The sequence below is a fragment of the Malaclemys terrapin genome, chromosome 1 (genome assembly GCF_027887155.1).
Source record: "Malaclemys terrapin pileata isolate rMalTer1 chromosome 1, rMalTer1.hap1, whole genome shotgun sequence".
NCBI lineage: Eukaryota > Metazoa > Chordata > Testudines > Emydidae > Malaclemys > Malaclemys terrapin.
In genome coordinates, this window is record NC_071505.1 from 162,999,349 (window position 1) to 163,017,863 (window position 18,515).

The 18,515-nt window shown below is 41.1% G+C and overlaps 1 long non-coding RNA gene across 1 annotated transcript in view; it reads right to left on the minus strand.

The window, feature by feature from the left end:
* LOC128840384 (uncharacterized) overlaps positions 1-15,908 on the minus strand; it is a 33,517-nt gene extending 17,609 nt beyond the window's left edge. The window contains exons 1-2 of the long non-coding RNA XR_008445642.1: positions 15,819-15,908; positions 3,625-3,730 (exon numbers count right to left, since the gene is read on the minus strand). This is a non-coding gene — a long non-coding RNA (uncharacterized LOC128840384). The remainder of the gene's footprint in view (positions 1-3,624; positions 3,731-15,818) is intronic.
* Positions 15,909-18,515: the final 2,607 nt, after the last annotated feature.

Below are 18,515 nucleotides of genomic sequence, written 5' to 3' on the forward strand. Positions count from 1 at the left end.
CTCTATACCCATTCATAAGCCAACCCCCGACTGTGGTGCTTTGCTTTTTTACTAAAAAAATTCGGCTTATGAACGAGTATATACGGTAAGTGCCTCGCTCATATTCAGGCATTGTAATAGGGGATGCTGAGGTGCTGAACACTGGTCTCACTGGGCGCTGCAAATCTTGGTTTTGGTGCCAAACTTTAGGCACCTAAGTTTAGAAATGTTGGTCTGTGCCCAAAGCAGGTTCACTGTGGACCAGATTCTGACACATTTATCCTCTTCGAATAGGTCCCATTGGCCACACTGTAGGTGTGAGTGGCAGAATATGGCCCTAAAGCAGTAGGTATAGTTTGCTATGTATATATAGCAGTATGTTCTTAAGAAGCTTAAAAATATATATATATATTGCCTGCTTAAAACTGTATTTGTATACCATCATGTGCATGGCATATATCTGCTTACATCCATGGGGTGAGAGCTTTACTTTTCAGTGATAAAGTTAGAAAGGTGTATTTCTTGTTATTACAATACTTTGCTTTTTTTGTGTGGGAGGAGGAACATAATAGGCTAAGGCAGATTCCTTGCTACTGAGTATCCAGTGAATTAGGTTTTATCTTTCAGAGTTTTTTTTTTTTTTTTGCTGTAAATTGGCCAAAAAAGAATTTTGAAATTGTTTTCACTAGCTCTATTTTTAGAGGGTCAACTAAGAACCCTTTTATCTGATTTAAGTCACAGACTGATGAGACGGGTGGCTGGGCCCAGTAGTCAGAGCGGGGCCAGGAACAAGGCTGGAGCAGGGCCGGGAACAAGGCAGGCACAGGAACAATCACAGATGAATGCTGCCGCTGGGCTTAAGAGCTTGTCTGGTTGCTTCAGCCAGTTGGGTGGTCTGGCTAATCAGGTAATTGTGTTGCAAGCCAACTGTGATTCAGTTAAAAGAACAGGAGTACTTGTGGCACCTTAGAGACTAACAAATTTATTAGAGCATAAGCTTTCGTGGATTCAGTTGTAAGTCTTCTGTTGCTTTTTAGGGAGGTGACGCTAGCTGGTCCCAGACTCAGATGCAAGCCCTAATTCCTAACAATTTATTTCGCATTTCATAGGGGGGGGAAATTCTATATCTGCTCCAGATCAAACTTTTGAAACTGCTGTGACTTTTTTGTAGGTTTCAGGTAGGAGGGAGGCAAATGTCTTTTAATGGAAACTTCTTTACATGATTAGGATTGTAATTGTTGCTGCATAATCCTTTCTGCACATGCTTGTAGCAGCCATAGAAAAAGCCCATTACATTTTTGCCATTTATTGTGTTTAGTCAAAGCGCAGGATGGTTCACAAATATCCCTGAAACAAGTTTGAGAAGATGGACTTTGGGAATATTCAAAATCTCAGATCCCTATTTTGTGCTCAGTTTATAAATAGTCAAATCAAAACCCAGGAGCCAGGCACTCCTGACCTTTGGGATGTTCAAAATCTGGATCTGCATTTTGCTGCTTCAACTCATCTTTTGTACAAACTTCCCGTTGGGGCTAACACTGCAGGGGGCAGACTATCTAGGATTGTTTTCTGATTAATTCTTCTTGAGGCCAACAGTGTAAGAGAATTTATGCATCTGCCTTTCCCCTTGCTGCATATCCAAGATGCTTCTTGAAAAGCTCACGTGGTTTTTCCATCAGCAAAGCTGACTATAGCCTCCCAGGGGGCTTGTGCAAAATATCCTCTTGGGGATCCCAGTCATATCAAATTGAGTAGAATGACAGCATTGCTTTTCAGTAGAGTTAATCCTGCTTATACTAAATAAATATAGACACTTCAGGTAAAGAAAACAAGAATGCTGTACAGAATAAAGAGACAGCTGGGGAAATTGTGTCCATAAAATGCCCAGCACAATCCCTGCCGCTGAAAGTCTTACAGAGTAAGAAGCAGAATTATGGGGCTTCTGACATTACTAAGAGGGAAGGAGAACAAATAGCTAAAGCCATTAATTCCAATTTATGTCACAGCATGAGTACAGTCTTATAGGATAACTTTGCATCCGGTTTTAAAGCCCATAGTTCAGTAGTTGGTGTATCTCCAATGTGCATGTTGTGGCCCAGATCCTCAACGATGGTTAAAAATTGCACAGGGCAACTCAGAAACTGGGCCCAGCGGTGACTTTTCCAGACCTCTCATCCTTAAACTGTGTGCCAAGCTTGATCTGAACCAGCTGCCCTCAGCTCCAAAGAGCAGATATGGCAGGTATAGGGATGCGCTTCCCCTTTATCCGCAAATATACCGACTGCTATGCTTGTACAGGGGGTAGCAGCATTTTTGTAATCAGCACAAGAGCTCATTTCAAGTGCTGAGTCATAATTATGCTACTGGAGGATTCATCCATATTGAGATGATCCTCCCAATGTGGAGCTCTGCTAGGTCTAGGGCCTATAATCCACTGGGGCTGTAATATAGTGTGTGCACTGCACCAGACGATCCGGACCTGTTGCTGTAGTGCCATTGTATGAATGGATGTTTTAGACCTGCCACAAACAATCATTTAGAGAGAGACTCTGTGCATTGTACTGTGCAGTGTGACAATTAGGACCAAATTCTGCTCAAGATGATTGAATGATTTAGTTGGGGATTGGTCCTGCTTTGAGCAGGGGTTGGACTAGATGACCTCCAGACGTCCCTCCCAACCCTGATATTCTATGATTCTATGTAGACATGAAATTTATAACAGCTGCTGCAATACAGGTAGATGAAAACATCAAGTTAAGTTACTGACTCAGCACTTGAAATGAGCTCTTGTGCTGATTACAAAAATTAGCAAACATATACCCGCAAATAAGTTAATTTCTTCAAAATATGAGAGATCAAATTAAGTTCCTGGATATGCTGTGTGGTATTTTTGATACTTAGATTCTCAACTGTTTTACAGAAATGCTGCATTAAAAAGTATTGCTGCTATCTGTACAGAAACCCTTGTGAATGGTCACTGCAGCAGCTGCTGTTTGTTTCTAAAGAGTGAGAGAAGTTATTCATGATCAGCAAATTAGAAACTGAATTTCAACTTGCAATGTTTCCACCGCTTTTGTGTTTGTTTGCAAATATTTCAGTGACTGAGGGTCTGTTCAGAAAACCTATTTTGAGCACTTAACTGAAATACATCTTGTGACTTGATTCAGGGGGAAGTAGTAAAAGCCAAGTGACCATTTAAACAAAAGATAAAATTTTCAACATCTCCGAAGTCCCATTTTCAAAAATGGTTTAGGTGCCTAAGTCTCATTGAACGTCAGCAGGACTAAAGGTCTTAAGTCACTTAGGTGCATTTGAAAATTTTACCTGTGGACTAATAAATGATAAGTTGTGTTGCTGCAGCAGCTTCATCTTTATCACATTTATAACTTATCAAGGCCCCACCTTTCTCTTACCACGTTTAGCACTAAAAGTTGACTAGCTCTAATGCTAGGTTGGCTTTTGTGCTGGCTTTCGTGTGACACTAGAATACTCATTCTGTCTTATTTCCTCCCTGTTTGTGGCCTCACTGCTTATCAGCAAAATGAAGTGAATTGGTCTCCAGACAAAAAGCAGTATATCCCGTCTTTGTAAGTAAGGCAAACACCTAATGTGTTTTCTGTATGCGGCATATTATGCAGTACTTACCATTAGTGCTCAAAGGATGCCTCTGTATCCTGTTCTTCCCAGCTGTGAAACTCATGGTCCTACTTCTCTTCTCAGGAGTAACTGGCTCTGTGCTTTCAACTTTTCTCTGAAAAGAAAGACAGTGATGTACATTATCCACAAATGAACACTCCTCTCCCCATATTACACTGGCTTCATTTCCACTATCATCCTGTGATCGGACAACAGCATCCACTGTGTTCTCTGCATTGTGTTCAAAAGGGTACCACCCATCCTAGATGGCCTGCTTTCCCCACTCAAATGTGGAGAACCATCCCCGGAAGGTTGCCATAAACTCCGCCATCCCCGGAACTGACAGCCAACTGCAACCGGACATTGTTATCACCGAGGACCGGAAGAAGATCATCATGGTGGACATCACAGTGCCCTTCGGAAACAGGACCCTGGCCTTCCATGATGCCCAAGCTTGAAAGCTGGAGAAACACGCCCCTCTGGCCGATGCCCTGAGATCATCGGAGCCCTGGGCACATGGGACCCCGTTAATGAGCGAGTGCTGAGAGAATGTGGAGTCAGTCAATGCTACGCTCGGCTGATGCGGCAACTTGTAGTGTTGGACGCTGTCAGGTGCTTGAGGGACATCTACCTAGAACACATCACATGACATTGGCAATACCAGGAGGGATGAGCTGGAGTGCCGATGAGAAGTGCAGTAACTCAAATACTTTCCTGATGGACTGTTTTTTTCTCTCTCTCTAAATGGACAACCTAATTCTCAGTTACTGAGGGACAATCTCCACTCATTGATATATTTTGCTTTCCACAACCAAATCTCTGTACAACTTTTAATGAGTGATGTATCCGAGTATTTGGATTCTAATATCTAAACTGTATTGTTAAATCTATTCACCTAAATTTCGGTTATTGCTGATTATGTACTCCATGTATCATATGACTTTTTAAAAACACTTTTTGCATTTGTGGATAATCTAAGCATTATACCCAGATGTATAGACACTCTTTTCCCAACCTATGTATTACACTGTGCTTTAGCACTTCTGATAGTGACAGGTAGTAAGAACAGGGCTATGCTACATGTGCCCAGGTTAGATCTCTCACTGTGTCTGCACTGGGCTTTTTGCAAACTCCCTTGTGTTTTCATTGTTAGTTCTCTTAGTCACTGTGCATGCCATTGATGTAGAAAGGCAGGCACAAATAAAACAATGCTTTAGTAACACAACAGATGGCCATGCTTGTTTAAATGTTTCCTGTAGTCCTGATGTTGAGGCTATTAAGGGGATCTAGCAATACTTTTTTTTCTCTCAAGCATACCTGTGTGCATGTAAATCTATGGTGCAATTACTAATGTGCATGAGACTGATGGTGGTGAATCGTGAACCTTGATAGGTGACAGAAAATTGGAGGCTAGTAAATTTGACAAATGCACTTGTATGTATACATTTAATAATGCTGCATGAAAAATTTAACAAGAATATGGCATCATGGGAACTCTGTTCCTCAAGTGCCCAGGTCAGACCCCTGGCACTAGTGTAGTTGAAGATAACTGTTAAGGATATGTGACGACATCTTTCACAGTTGGGACCTTGCGAAACCCCGGTTGAGAGAGCCCTGGCACAAAGGCAGTTAAATAAGCCCAACAAAGATGTGGCTACACTCTCTGTGGCTTGGATTGTGCATGTACCTACTATATGCAGTTTGTGTGAATGATGTGGAAAAAATTAAGTCTAATCCAAGCCTACAATATTAATAGTTTAATATGTCTAGCAGTGATGTCTCAAACTCGGAATTATTAAAATAGCAGAGAAACAAAAAAGGTTGAAGGGGCATTGAGAAACTTTCTAAAATTATTCTAAAACTGCTAGATAATTATCTTAGATCTAGTCAGGGAATGGTAACAATAGCATATGATTGGTCAGATGGTGGTAATATATAGCAAAGACCCAAAGCGAACAGTTTGCAAACAACGCATTGTTTGGTGGAAATTGATTTGCATGAAATGTTTCTACAGTTAAATAAAAACCAATCACTACAGGGCTGACATTCACTTATGCTCATGTTGAGTAGTACCTTACACACTGTAAGTAGTTCCACTGCATTGATGGGTTTACACACGCAATAAGTTAGTACTCAACTCTAAGAAAGAGGGTAGAATCTGTTAACAATCACAAACAGAAAAGAGGGCTGAATACATGGTGTAAATGGCTTACTAAAAATGATTTGCCCAGCCTCTTTCTTTCTTGGGCTTTATACAGCTCTAAATCCTAATCAGCACAGCAGCATGTACTTCCTTCATGTTGCTCTTCTAGTGATGACTTCATGACACATAGAGATCCTAATGTCTCATTTATTTCATGCAGCATCTATGTTGTAGTCCTTCACTCTTGGAAAAGTAGGATCACTTGGAGTAGTTGGGCATGGGGCTTTTTATTTATTTATTTATTTATTTATTTATTTAAAGGTGGTTGGGTTGGAGATTGTTCTCCAATACTGTAGCACATGTACAATGCATTGATAGACTCGTGTGGCTTCTTTCTGCAGTCAGAGCAGTGCAATTCTTAATTGTTTTGTTCCTAACAAAGTGTTTAGAACAACAGTGCCTTATGGTTTAACCACTTCTTCGATTCTGAATTTAACTACGTTTGGGGGAGGGCGGTGAAAGGGCAATTAATTTAATTAGTACTTTACAAATGCTGATCAAGATAATCCTATCACAATCACAAAAATGCAGTCACATCTATCTGAGTTACAAGGTAGGAGCCAATTTGTGAATGAAATATACCCCACAGTTGGAATACAAAAGGGCAGAGGGTGACCCAGAGTTGCTACTTTGCTTGTACTGAGCATGCTCAGTAACATCTGCTGAAGCCACTGTCCTCACTCTGAACCCTCCTCCCCGCCAGCAGCAGGTACAGGTCTGTGCAAAAAAAAAAAAGAATGGGGAAGAGAAGACTTTTTCAATTGCTGGTCCATATGTGTATTCTACACATGGGGGATATGCATGCACATGAAGCACCGGAGTCCAGAGACTGTAACAGGCAGTGTTTGTTGGGCTGCACATGTGCAGTACATCTCCTTGTGTTCCTGAGCAAGGGCGTAAGAGGCAGTGCAGGTTGATGCCCCCTCAGTTCCTTTTTACTGCCCCATGGTCTGAGTCAGAATCTAGTGTCATCTCCTTTAGCCTTTCAGAATACTTGTAAATAAAATTGTAAATAGTTGTTATTTTTAGCTTGGGACAGTTATTTTACTAGAGTTAGTGCAGTTTGTTTCCCTGACTGGGAACTCCTCCTTCATGATCACGGATTATACCAAGTCCCGGGCTTCAGAAACTACATCTCTTGTGCTAGATCCTTTCCCGTCAGTGAAGGACCTGCCTCTACTGTCTGGGTGAGAGACATATTTTGGCTAAGTGCAGCATTTGTTGCTCATTTCCACTGAGAACTTGTTAAGTCTATGAGTTTTGCATTAAAAAACGCTTAATGGAGAAGGCTATGAGGCCCCTCTCCGATCTGGGCCAGGGAGACCCCCTTGTACATCAGCTTCACCAAATGAGCAGCCCCCCTCCAAGCACATGCAGGAACCTGCTGATTCAAAGCCCAAATACTCTTCCTCCAGGGCTTCCCAGGAGAGCAAGGGACATTCTCATGGGCGTAAGGACAGATACCTGTCGAGGACTGTCCATAGAAGACACATGCCCATCGAGATGCATGCCTTATGCGTGGACCCTAAGAAACCAGCTCAGCAAAAAAAAAAAAAATTAGGCTGGTGGATAAAGCGGGTAGGAAGAAGGATCTGCTGGTTCCATTGGAGACTCAGAACTGAAGCATAAGGACCTTCATCTGCCGGTTCCATCCTCCAGCTGAGCACTCCCCATAGCGATGCAGTTATACTGACATAATCTTCAGTGTAGACAGTGCTATGCTGACAAGAGAGCTTCTCCTGTCAACAAAACCATAGGCGCCGAGTTTCTAATCTGCCAGGGGGTGGTCTGCCCCAACTCCACCCATTCCCCCAATGCCCTACCCTGCCCTTCTTCCCACCCCTGTCGCACCTCTTCTTGCCCCCACCCCGCCTCTTCCCCGCCCAGTTCTGCCCCCTGGCCCCCAGTGCCTCCTGACACCGCGAAACAGTTGATCCGCTGCAGGCAGTAGGCACTGGGAGGGAGGGAGAGGTGCTGATCAGCGGGGCCCACCGGAGGTGCTGGGGGGACAGAGAGGAGTTGGTGAGGGGCTGCTGGTGGTTGCTGAGTACCCACCATCTTTTTTTCTCGTGGGTGCTCCAGCCCCAGAGCACCCACGTAGTCAGCGCCGATGAACAAAACTACCGTCTCTCTGGGAAGTGGATTAACTACACCAACAGGAAAAGCTCTTCACTGCAGTGCTGTAAATGAAGACAAACCATGAGAGTGGCTTTTTTTGGTTTACCGTAAGCCCCTTCCCAAGCAACTTAAATTACGTGGAATAAAGACACACTTATATCAGAATAAGAGTGTCCACATGTTGAGTTATGTCAGTATAGCTATGTGGTTTCAATACACACCATACTGAAAAATCTTTCCTGTCTATATAAGGGCTAATACTTTACAGGTTGTAAGGTATTTTTATTGCCTGACCAAACCCCCATCTACGTTATGCGTCACTGAAATGTATGTTTAACACAGGCTGAATTTATAAACAGAAGCTTCAGGAACAATAAATGTTTGGTTCTCCTCTCCCCCATAAAAAATAATTAATTATTTTGTATGCATAGATGACAAAATTGATTTAACACTTCAATATTATTTGATAGTGCTTAAGGGGTCGTTGTGTGGGACAATTGATTAATACATTTTCAGAGACCTAGGTTTAATAACTAGCATAGGTCACAATTGAAATTAGTTTGATAAGCTCATCTTAGGTTTAAATGGACATTTGTCCACATCATAAAGCTATCAAGCAATAGAACACAAATAATTAACACTGCTGAAGACAAACTCCTGACAAGAAGAGTAGCAAAGGTCTTGAGGGGCATGATGTATGCTCATTGGCAGAAACTTAGAATGGTTATTCTGGTTTATTTTCACTGTGACTCATTTTTAAAATCTCTATCAAATTTTAACCATTTTAGGGTGAAATCATGTCAAATGGGGATAATGTTTACCCACCTTTCTAAAATAATTAAAAATTTTAAAAAAATGTTTATTATTACTTATTTGTATTACAGCACTACCTTCAGGCCCCAATCAAGCTCAGGGCCTTATTTGAAACTCTATTAAGGCAAAATTACAATAAAATGTCAACATGCTACATTGAATATTAACCTGTAGTAATGTACGAAGAATCAACCTGCAAGCCAGAATCTTTAGCCAGGAGAGCCCTCCTCCTTTGAGTATGCTAAAAAGAATGACCAAATTTCGAAACACCTATCCCCTTTTTGGTGCTTATCTTGTGTACATACTTGGTTTGAAAGCTTTTTGCAATACAACAGTCCATATTTTATTATACCACAATTACAGAGGAGGAGGAGTCACATTTTTCTGGTAATGTGCAATACTGTACAGTGTCTTGCTGCAGACAATGACAAAGAAATTAATTTGTTCTGTTTAAAAGGAAGATCCTTTAATGGAGCATTAAGTAAGGAGGTCAGGGGATCTCTAGGATGCTCGCATTTGGTCATAAGATGAAACTCTTTAATTTCCTCCCATAACTGTCTAATTCCTGGATGCAACTGCCACCCTTTCCCCACAGCCCCTCCAACAGAGCACCTCCCTGGCAGCAAAAATATGATAGCATTTGACTCCAGTTAAGATCAATCTATAGAGTCAAGAGTTATGAGTTACTGTGACAGTCAGGGTCCAGAAACCACAATGGCAGAACAGGGGGTCTGACTCCCCTCCCCACCCCCAAGAATAAGCTATTGAATGAACTGATTGTATACAATGTTGTTGTGGATAAAAATATGTTGAGTAAGGTCTTTTATGAAAGATTGTAACATTCAAAACTTAATCATTATGATCTAGGTAAACAGGCTGTGGTTTTGAATAAATGTATATAGAGAATAGGGTTTATAAAGCTTTACCTCCATGCAGGAGCGCTGGAACTGGCGGGGCAGAGATCATGGTCCCTCCCATCTTTTACCAGCTGCAAGGGTGAGCGATTGGGGTGAGGAGGCAGACAGGACCGAGTGGGGGACAGGGTCTCGGGGGAAGAGGTGGGGCAGTGCAGGGGCAGGGCCACGGTTGGGGCATCTGTGGTCCCCCCACTTTGAGAGCTTCTGCTGCTCCTGCTTCATCTCACAGCAGGCTGTGGACAGCCAGGCAGGGAGAAGCTGCCTAGCCAACCAGAAAAGACTAGGTCCAATCACCTAGCATTGTACAACCTAGGAAAAGGCACATGATGGGCCATTAGGGTTAATGGGAAAACCTTGAGATATCCCAATTAGAATTTCTCCACCGTAAATAACCGGGAGTCACCATGCTAGGAGATAGATAAAGAAAGGGAAAAAAGCCCTTTTTAAAAGGAGGCTTGAAACTGAAGTCTTCATCCAGATCTGAGGGACAGCCTCAAAGGAGGGGGACTGTCTATGAATGCTGGATTCCCTCTATGGCAGGGGATAATCTGGGAAACTGTTCAAGGGCAATAGGTAATTTTTACTGGAAAGGATAATTTATCTGATGTAGAAGTGTAAAGCCTGAAGTTGTGTCTTTGTTTATTTTCTGTATAACTTGTATATGTTTGCTTCCTTTACTGTTTCATCTTTGAATCTGTCATTTTTCTATCAAATAAGATGTTAGTTTGCACAACAGACCCCGATTTGGGGATAAAAATAAACAATCTGGAGTACGTGTGTCCCAAAGTGAGGTGATAAGTGGGGGCTGGTGTCATACCTTCGGGGGTGAGGAACCAAAGGGGAAAGGACCAAATATTGGGTAGTTCAGAGCTTGGGGTAGATGGATTTGGTGAGACTCTGGACTGGAAGAGCTATTGGGGTCACGCTGCAAGGAGTAGCGAGGCTGGTGGAAGCTAGGGTGAGACCTTCATGCTTGTGGGCTGGCTGCTGGGGTCAAGATTCTGAGCCATAGCAGCATCCCATTAAGGCACACACAGTACAAGGCAGGCAGTGACAGAACCCCATACTAGTCAGGGTGATCCCCAAAATGTCACAGTTATACAAACTGAAGATTTGTATTCCCCTTCCCAGAGATCAGGGACGACTTTGGCAGGCCCCGTACAAATTTATAGTAAGCGATGATGATAGTTCCTGCCCCAAAGAGCTTACAGCCTAAATGGGCAAATAGGTAAAGAGGCAGTAATAGTAGAATCCTTAGGTTAAAGATGCAGGTCTAAGATGCATCTAAGAGAGAAGATGTATCTTGACCAAGGTATCACAGGAAATCTTTGGTAGAACCCAGAATTGAACCCAGATAGTCTTAACTACAAGGCCAACCGTCCTCTCTGTGGCTAATCAGTGTTGTATAATTATTTTACCAAATGTTCTTTCTTTTTCATGAGCAATGTAAATACATTACGTGCTGTGCAGCAAAAAGGAAAAGCTAAGTAGAAACCAATAAGGCCCTGTCAAATACTAATTTGAGTCCACGTCTGCAACACTTACCCATTAATTCAATACCCCGGATTTCTCATATGAGAAGGGTTTGTAGGATCATCTCAGTATGCTTTCTCTGGCTTTGCTCTATTTTGACATGATCTTAGTGTAATCATAGGAGATAATGTTGATGGATATTAAAAGATGAGATAGAGAGATGTCCACTGATCTCAGCTGATGCATACAGGGGCATTTATGTCACGTCCATAAACATGAGATATGAGAAGAGACCCCAGGGACACCAGTGTATTAGATACCTTTTATTCGGAGTTGGTATTAATTTAGACAAAGCAATCTGGAACTGTCAGAGATATAACCTCTATGCTCACCTTTGTAAACGATCATAGACCGTATCTCCGTAATAACAGGGATTCGTGTATGTGTTCGGGGTGAGTCTTGACTTATTAGGTTATCATTGGCTTGAATGGACACATTTTTCTGGAATATTTTAATAAGATTTCTTTTCATGTTGTTAAATGCTAAAATATGCAAATTTATTCTGAATATAAGCTTTTGATAATTAGCCACCAGGTTGAGGTCCTATGTCTAACACAAGTACTGCACAGAGCTATATGAAGGAATTGTATATAAGATTTAAATACTTGTGCTTATTTGTAACTATTAGGCACAGTTTGACATTTGAAAGGAAGTTAATGATGGTGGTAGGGAATTCCTGTCTGTTCTCCTGGACACAGTTACACACACAGCTATTAAATATTGAGTAAGACAATTCACCATGTCCTATTTTCCCCCTTTACAGCAGAGGATCTTCTCACTTCTGAGACGTACAACCTGGAGAGAGTGATCCCCATTCAGTTGCCCAAGATTTCACCTTACTGATGTTGCAAAATAGATTTTTCCAGTCTTGTTCATTACCTCTGCCTTCTCCATATCCACATACTGTGTATATGCTCATCATTCAGTGTTCCACCTTGATATGAGATTCACTGAACTGTACTTTGACAAAGAATGCTCCTTCCAAGTGTTCTTTCACTCTTTTCTCTGATTGTACGCACATCTGGGCTGTGTATTATGAGCTATGCATCAGCTTGCATTCATAGTTTCCTCTATATAAAACAGGACTGTGCTTATGAACCAGAGGATCTGTTTCTTTTGTACTTTTTGGTGCTATACCACAAACAAGCAGAAGTGATTCCATGGTACATTAAACAATGGCTAAGTCCCTTCCCAATTTTTTGCATTACAGGAAACATCTCTCATGTTTCTCTCATGTAATTAGTAATAACAATTAACTTTATTTATAGAATTGCTCCCATCTTGTACATAATATATTTAAAAAATAAATTTAACACATTAAAGTAACTTCCTATAAGCTTAGAACCACATTTATTTATATTGAATAGTAACTTACTCTAATAATAGTCCCAATGGAACTGCATGTGTAGTGAGAGGAAGGGAGGCAAAATATGATACCTAATAAATAGTCATTTAGTGTGTCTCTGTGGGCATTGTACAGCTTAAGCGCAACAATCTTCCTGTCCAGTGAATAACTTCTTGCCCCGCATTTTGCCTCTGAGCTGGTTTCACAAACCAATGTATCTGAGCAGTTTACCCTGGTTTTCTTTTTACATAAGTTTTCTGATCAAATTCACATCCAGTGTGCAACTTACACTCTTGTTTATGTTACTGCTGCATTTGGCGCAGAGTTTCCATGAGAGCGGTACCAACTTACTCCAGACTGAACTGCTCCTCATGTGTCAGGACTTGAAGTGGTAAGGGCTTCCAGCTTAATATAAAGCTCTCGGAGAGCTGCTGTTTAAAGTATGTCTCCACCTCAATTCTATTCTATATAGGTTTTTCCACCTTATATTCTCACTCACCTGGAAGAAATAATGACCATCAGTTTTACTCAGGCCAGCACTAAAGGTAAAAGGCTAATGTAAACCACAGTATACGCCAAAGTCCTTTGCTTGGCAAGAATGTATTATTCTTGACATCACACCTGACACCTAAAAACCTTAAGGTTTGTATTTTTTGAGGAACTGAGGCCTATTTGTTTCAGCTTTTAAGAACTCAGGGAAGGAGGGTTTGCAGTTCTGCCTGGAAATCATGTTACATATCCCTGTGAAATGTGTGTATTAGGTATGTGTCATTGGCTGGATTTGGGAAACCTAAAATCTCAGTTGCTGAAAGATATGCAAGGTAATGCTACAATGTATCTTTTTCGTATGGTGTTTACTCCCAGCTTCTGCAAGACTATTTATTATGAGATTCCAATTCACTTCTTCACTGCCAGGAAGCCAGGTCCTCTTCAGGAACTTCCTAACATTTTGACAGGCCTGGCTGTGTTACTAACGACTGCCTCAGACACAGCTTCTACAGTGTGCTCATGTTTTGTACTATTTACTGCATTTCCAAGAGGATGTGAACCGTTTTCATGAATATGAATGTATTGAGTTAAGGTCAGTAGAAAGTGATACTGAGTTTCAGTGAGTGTTAATTTTCTTCAGGTTCACACACTCTTCCCACCCAGACTGAGGCTTCTCTAGTTATCATCCAATGTACTCTGAAGCATCCTAAGATGTACAAGCCTTCAGTTCAATGGGCAGCATTGGAGGAGCATCTCAAGCTTGCTGGTGCTGAGGGAAACAGAAGAAAACAGCGGGACAACTCTCTAAACTTTTTTCCAGGTGTATAAGAATAGCCCTGATTGTGCTTTTATTGATAGTGGTGTAAGTCAAGAATAACTCCACACAAAGGAATTATATTGGTATAAAAAATGTGTAATGGAGAACAGAACTAGCAACCCCCCCCCCCCAAACCTATAAACTTTCAACAAAAGCCCCAGAGGCTAGTAAAGTGAGATACAGCAAGTAGGAACAAAAGCAAAGCAATTCCTTTCCCAGAAATACTTGTTTCATTGACTTTTCACTCTCTCTTACTTCTCCATACTGCAGGATTGTCCTGTTATAGAGTTTTTCCCAGCATGCCTTTCTGTGTCTGGTCTTTAAAATTTGGTAGAGAGAAACAGTTGTAGCCTTAATGTGGCCATTTTGCAAATGGTGCAGCTTTCTCTCTTCCAGATGGTAAGTACCATTTATGCTACTCTACATACAGGAGATGATACATTCTCTTGGGGGGATTTCATTTCACATTTAACTATTCGACAACAAAAATGGAAAGTTTTAATGTCCAAACTGGGATGATGGGGTTTTATTTCAATCTACATTTTCCAGTTAAAACATCTGAAAAGAATAAGTTTTGACTATGGTTTTATCTCAGATCTATGGCGTTGGTATTGCTTTTCCCCTCTTGCTTCAATGTATTTGACAATGGAGACCCCATAGTAATTCAGATGTCAACCACTCATTTGTGAAAAGGAAAGGATCTTCTTACCACTATCCTTCCAACAGATTGGATCCAATGATGTTCCAGGCTGTTTTTGTTTTTTTCCCCACATTTCTCCACCAACAGGCATATAACAGAATGAAGTGCTGATGCTAAACAAGCTTGCTATTTTCCTAATTAATGTATTATTTTTATATTTTTAACCAGTTTCACTTTGATGTTGTTGGATTGACTCTTCCCCTCAAATGCACTAAACATAGAATTTGGCAAGAAAGAAGGAAATTATACCAAACTAATTTCAATTAAAAGCTAGCAATCCAAATCATTTTTTCACCAGCTAACCCAGAGCTCTCTTTGAATCACTGAGCCATACTAACAACTCATATGGAAATAAATAATAGTAAATTTGGGTGGCTTAGCCCTCTGTAGATGTCCAAACAAACAATGACTCATCAATAAGACCAATCCTGTAATTTTGCTCTGTTTGCATTTTTTCAAAATGGAACTCTCAATTACATGTATTAAGCTTTCAGATACTGCTGAAATTGATGTCCATTATTATGTTATCAGTCAACCTGTACTGAAGGAACATTAGGTCTTTATGTGGCCCAGGTGCACATTCTTACAATTTAATCAACACAAAGCACCCTCGTTTCACCAGAGAACACTAATTCATGCTGTAAAACCCTTCCAGCTTCAGTGCCCCCACCGCAGTGAGTAAATTATGGCCAACAATGCATAACTGAATTACCTGCATTTAATCTAGTGACCTTTGCAGTCAGTTCAGCCAGCTTCCCTCTACAACACAGTAACGTTATACAGAATGCAATGAATTATTTTCTCTGAGATCAAAGATGTCAAAAGGGACAGCTTTTAAAAACATAGTAATTGGGTTTAGGAAAATGTATGTGTGAAATACATTCATGTTGATCTCTGGTATAGAATGGCATTACTTAGCTCAGGAAGAAGGAGGTGGGGAAGGAAGACAGCAAACTCTCTGCCTTCCTTTCTCATTGTCTGTCTCTCCCTCCCCCCTGCCATTCTGTCACAGGCCAGTGATCAGGTTAATAGTGTGAAGAAAAAGCTATCTTGTCCGGGTAAACTAAACTTTCATAACGAGAACCCACTAGCAATGAGATGTCAAATACGGAAATCGGAGGGTAAAATCTATTTAACGATCTCTTCAATTTATCCCAGGGAGCAGCTGCTGCCAAAAAAGCACTGCCAACCTGAGTGACAGCAGGTAGTTTCCATGAAAGAAACAGCCACTTTACAGCTCTCTCTCCCAGTTTATGCTTTTGTCTTACCGTGACTGCAGCTCAGGATTTTTCAGCGAAATGAGTCGATAGTACGTGCTGTCAACAGAAATGTATGTTTCTTTCTTTCTTTCTTTCTTTTTTTTTTTTAAAGGATTTTCCTGCTTGAAGCCTGGTTTTGAGGAGCTTGGCTCTGAAATACACTTCAGTGTCAATATGCACTACTTCCTGCCAATGGTAAGGAACAGCTACAAAGAGCGGGATCAGATAGTGTCATGATGCCTGCAAGCACAGATGCCGCTAGCTGCCTGCCTGCAAACATCCTTTAGGAACAAGAGAGTTTTTTTTTTTCTTTCTCAGTGCTACAGTGTTTGAAAGGGTGCAATTATTTTTCTAGTTCTAGAGATGGCCTTGTTTATATTATTGAAGAATGGCGCTGGAAATGCTAAAGTTGAGATTTTTCAAAGCTGTTTAGGGGGATTTGTATGCTCAGTTTTCATTAGAAAACAGTGGGAGCTGAGTGTTGGCTTTGAAAATCACACCCTGAAAGCAGTTGTAAAATATAAGAATTTCTGTGTACAGGAAATGCAACTCTGCATGGATTAATATAAACTAGATAGAAACAACCGCGCTTTGATGCTGGTGAACAATCGCTGCTTGATAAGCATGAGTTCAGGTTACAGATGCTTCATGGGTAATGTGTGTTAGACAGGCATATACGATTGCCACTTAAAATTGTGTAAGCATATTGATGTCATTATATTATATTAAGGACTCAAATCAGAACTGGTGTAGGTTCAGCTCCATTGGGTTACATAGTTCTTATTAGGACAAATTGGTCAAGATTATGCATCTCTGCATAAACCTAGTCCAAAATATGTAGCAAAAGGCTTATTGTTCACCGATAGTCTTACCATAACACTCCTCCCTGAAAATTGTTCCGACTATGAGCAAAAATAATCTACTTTGAAGATGGGAGTAAGGAGCATAGTGCTATTGCAAGGTGAGGGGGTATATGGATACAGTAGTACACACAAATGCTTGGATTGCTATGCCTCAGGATGGTATGCCCCTTGGCTCTTCCTGCATGAACTTCACAGTTATCTGCTGGCAGGTTGGGGGCGGGGTGCGGGCAGAAAAGAACCTAGATAAGAATACAACTTGTTTGCGCTTTGTCCTCCTCTTTTGTGAGTTTTTCTGATGGGAACCTATGTTTGTCCAGCACCTCGATTTCAGCTCATTACTGAGTATTTTAACTGTGCCTCTTCTCTTAAGTTTTTGTTTGATATTGTTTGTAACACTTCTTTTGCTAGGAAGGTTATTGCCCTTTCAGTTTTTGAATAGAATTTTTTGTATCTTAAACCAATATCATTAATTTCTTAAGGACTGTAAAATACATATGTTTAGAGTGAGGGTGTGTAGAGCCTGGGGTCACTTTGGCATATTCATTTGCTTAGCTCTGAACATGCAGTGTGGGATTTTGAATGACATCTGGTCTCTTAGACCTCGAACTAATTTTGGGTGCCTTTCTCTGTGATGATGCACAACGCTCCAAGGATCTGAGTGGTTCCTGTCAGAGCAGCTGCCGGGTGACTTACCTTCTCCTTCATTTGAGATGGAAATTGCATTGTGCCAGGCAAGTGATATTAAAGAGTTCATTTGATATGTACAGTAAGGAGAATCAGCAGTTTATCCATAAGATTTACTGCACAGTGTAATCTGTGCTGACTGTATATGAGTACATATTTTTTATTGAAAACTTAGTGATTTCTCTCTCCATAAAAGGTGCCAATACTGTTGCGATGGAGACTGATGGTCAGTCATCAGCCTCCAGACAAATGTTACATAGGCAGCAGCAGCGCCGGTTTCCTTTCATTGCTCCACTGAAGTATTTCAACTTCATTCAGAGTCACCGCATCTGAGGATGAGAAGGTAGGCCAAGAATTGAATAAGCTTGGGCTATCTGCTGCTTTCACTGCCAGAAAGAGTGCCACTTGTGGTGACACTTTTTCATGTGGTTACTATACCTGTAATACAGCAATTGGCCTGAGACCACAGACTAATTTATAGAAGTCACTAGACAGGAATTAGATGGCATTCTCTCTCGGTTTCTACCAGTCTGTTTCAGATTATAACCTAGTGATCTAGGTGGATGGTAATGGAACACAGCCTATCCCCAGAGTCACACAGTTTGCCCATGTGAGCGATGTAAACAGTGGATACAGGATGTTGGCATTCAATAGTCAGTTTTCCCATCATGTCCTAATAGCATTTATTCAGATACATTAGAAAAGTTATCCTTCAGATTCTCCTCAGACAGAAAATAGATTATCTTTATGTAGCTGTAATTATAAACTCCTGGCCAGATCCTGAAGTCCTTCTTCAATTAACTTTTTCACCTAAACCCAATGTCCTGAGCTAGAGCTAAGGACAAGATTTGAGTTTGTAAGTTGAAGAGTTATCACCTGCAGTAATGTACTTGCTACAATACACGCACTACAGGTTAGAAAAACTCCCTTGGAATCAAAACTTTCATATTCTTAACTCCTTTCTGTCATGTGGATTTCAACTCCATTTCTGACTGCTGCCTTCTCAGCAAGTGCACACCTTTTGCTTCTTGGCATCCCTTGTTTTGTGTAGGTGGAGAGGGGTTTGAGAGTTGAAGGCAGGGATTGAAGTAAAAGGGATGGACAGGTTGAGGCATGCAGTTCCCCCTTCTCTGTTAAAAGCAGAAGGAACTCCCTGTCC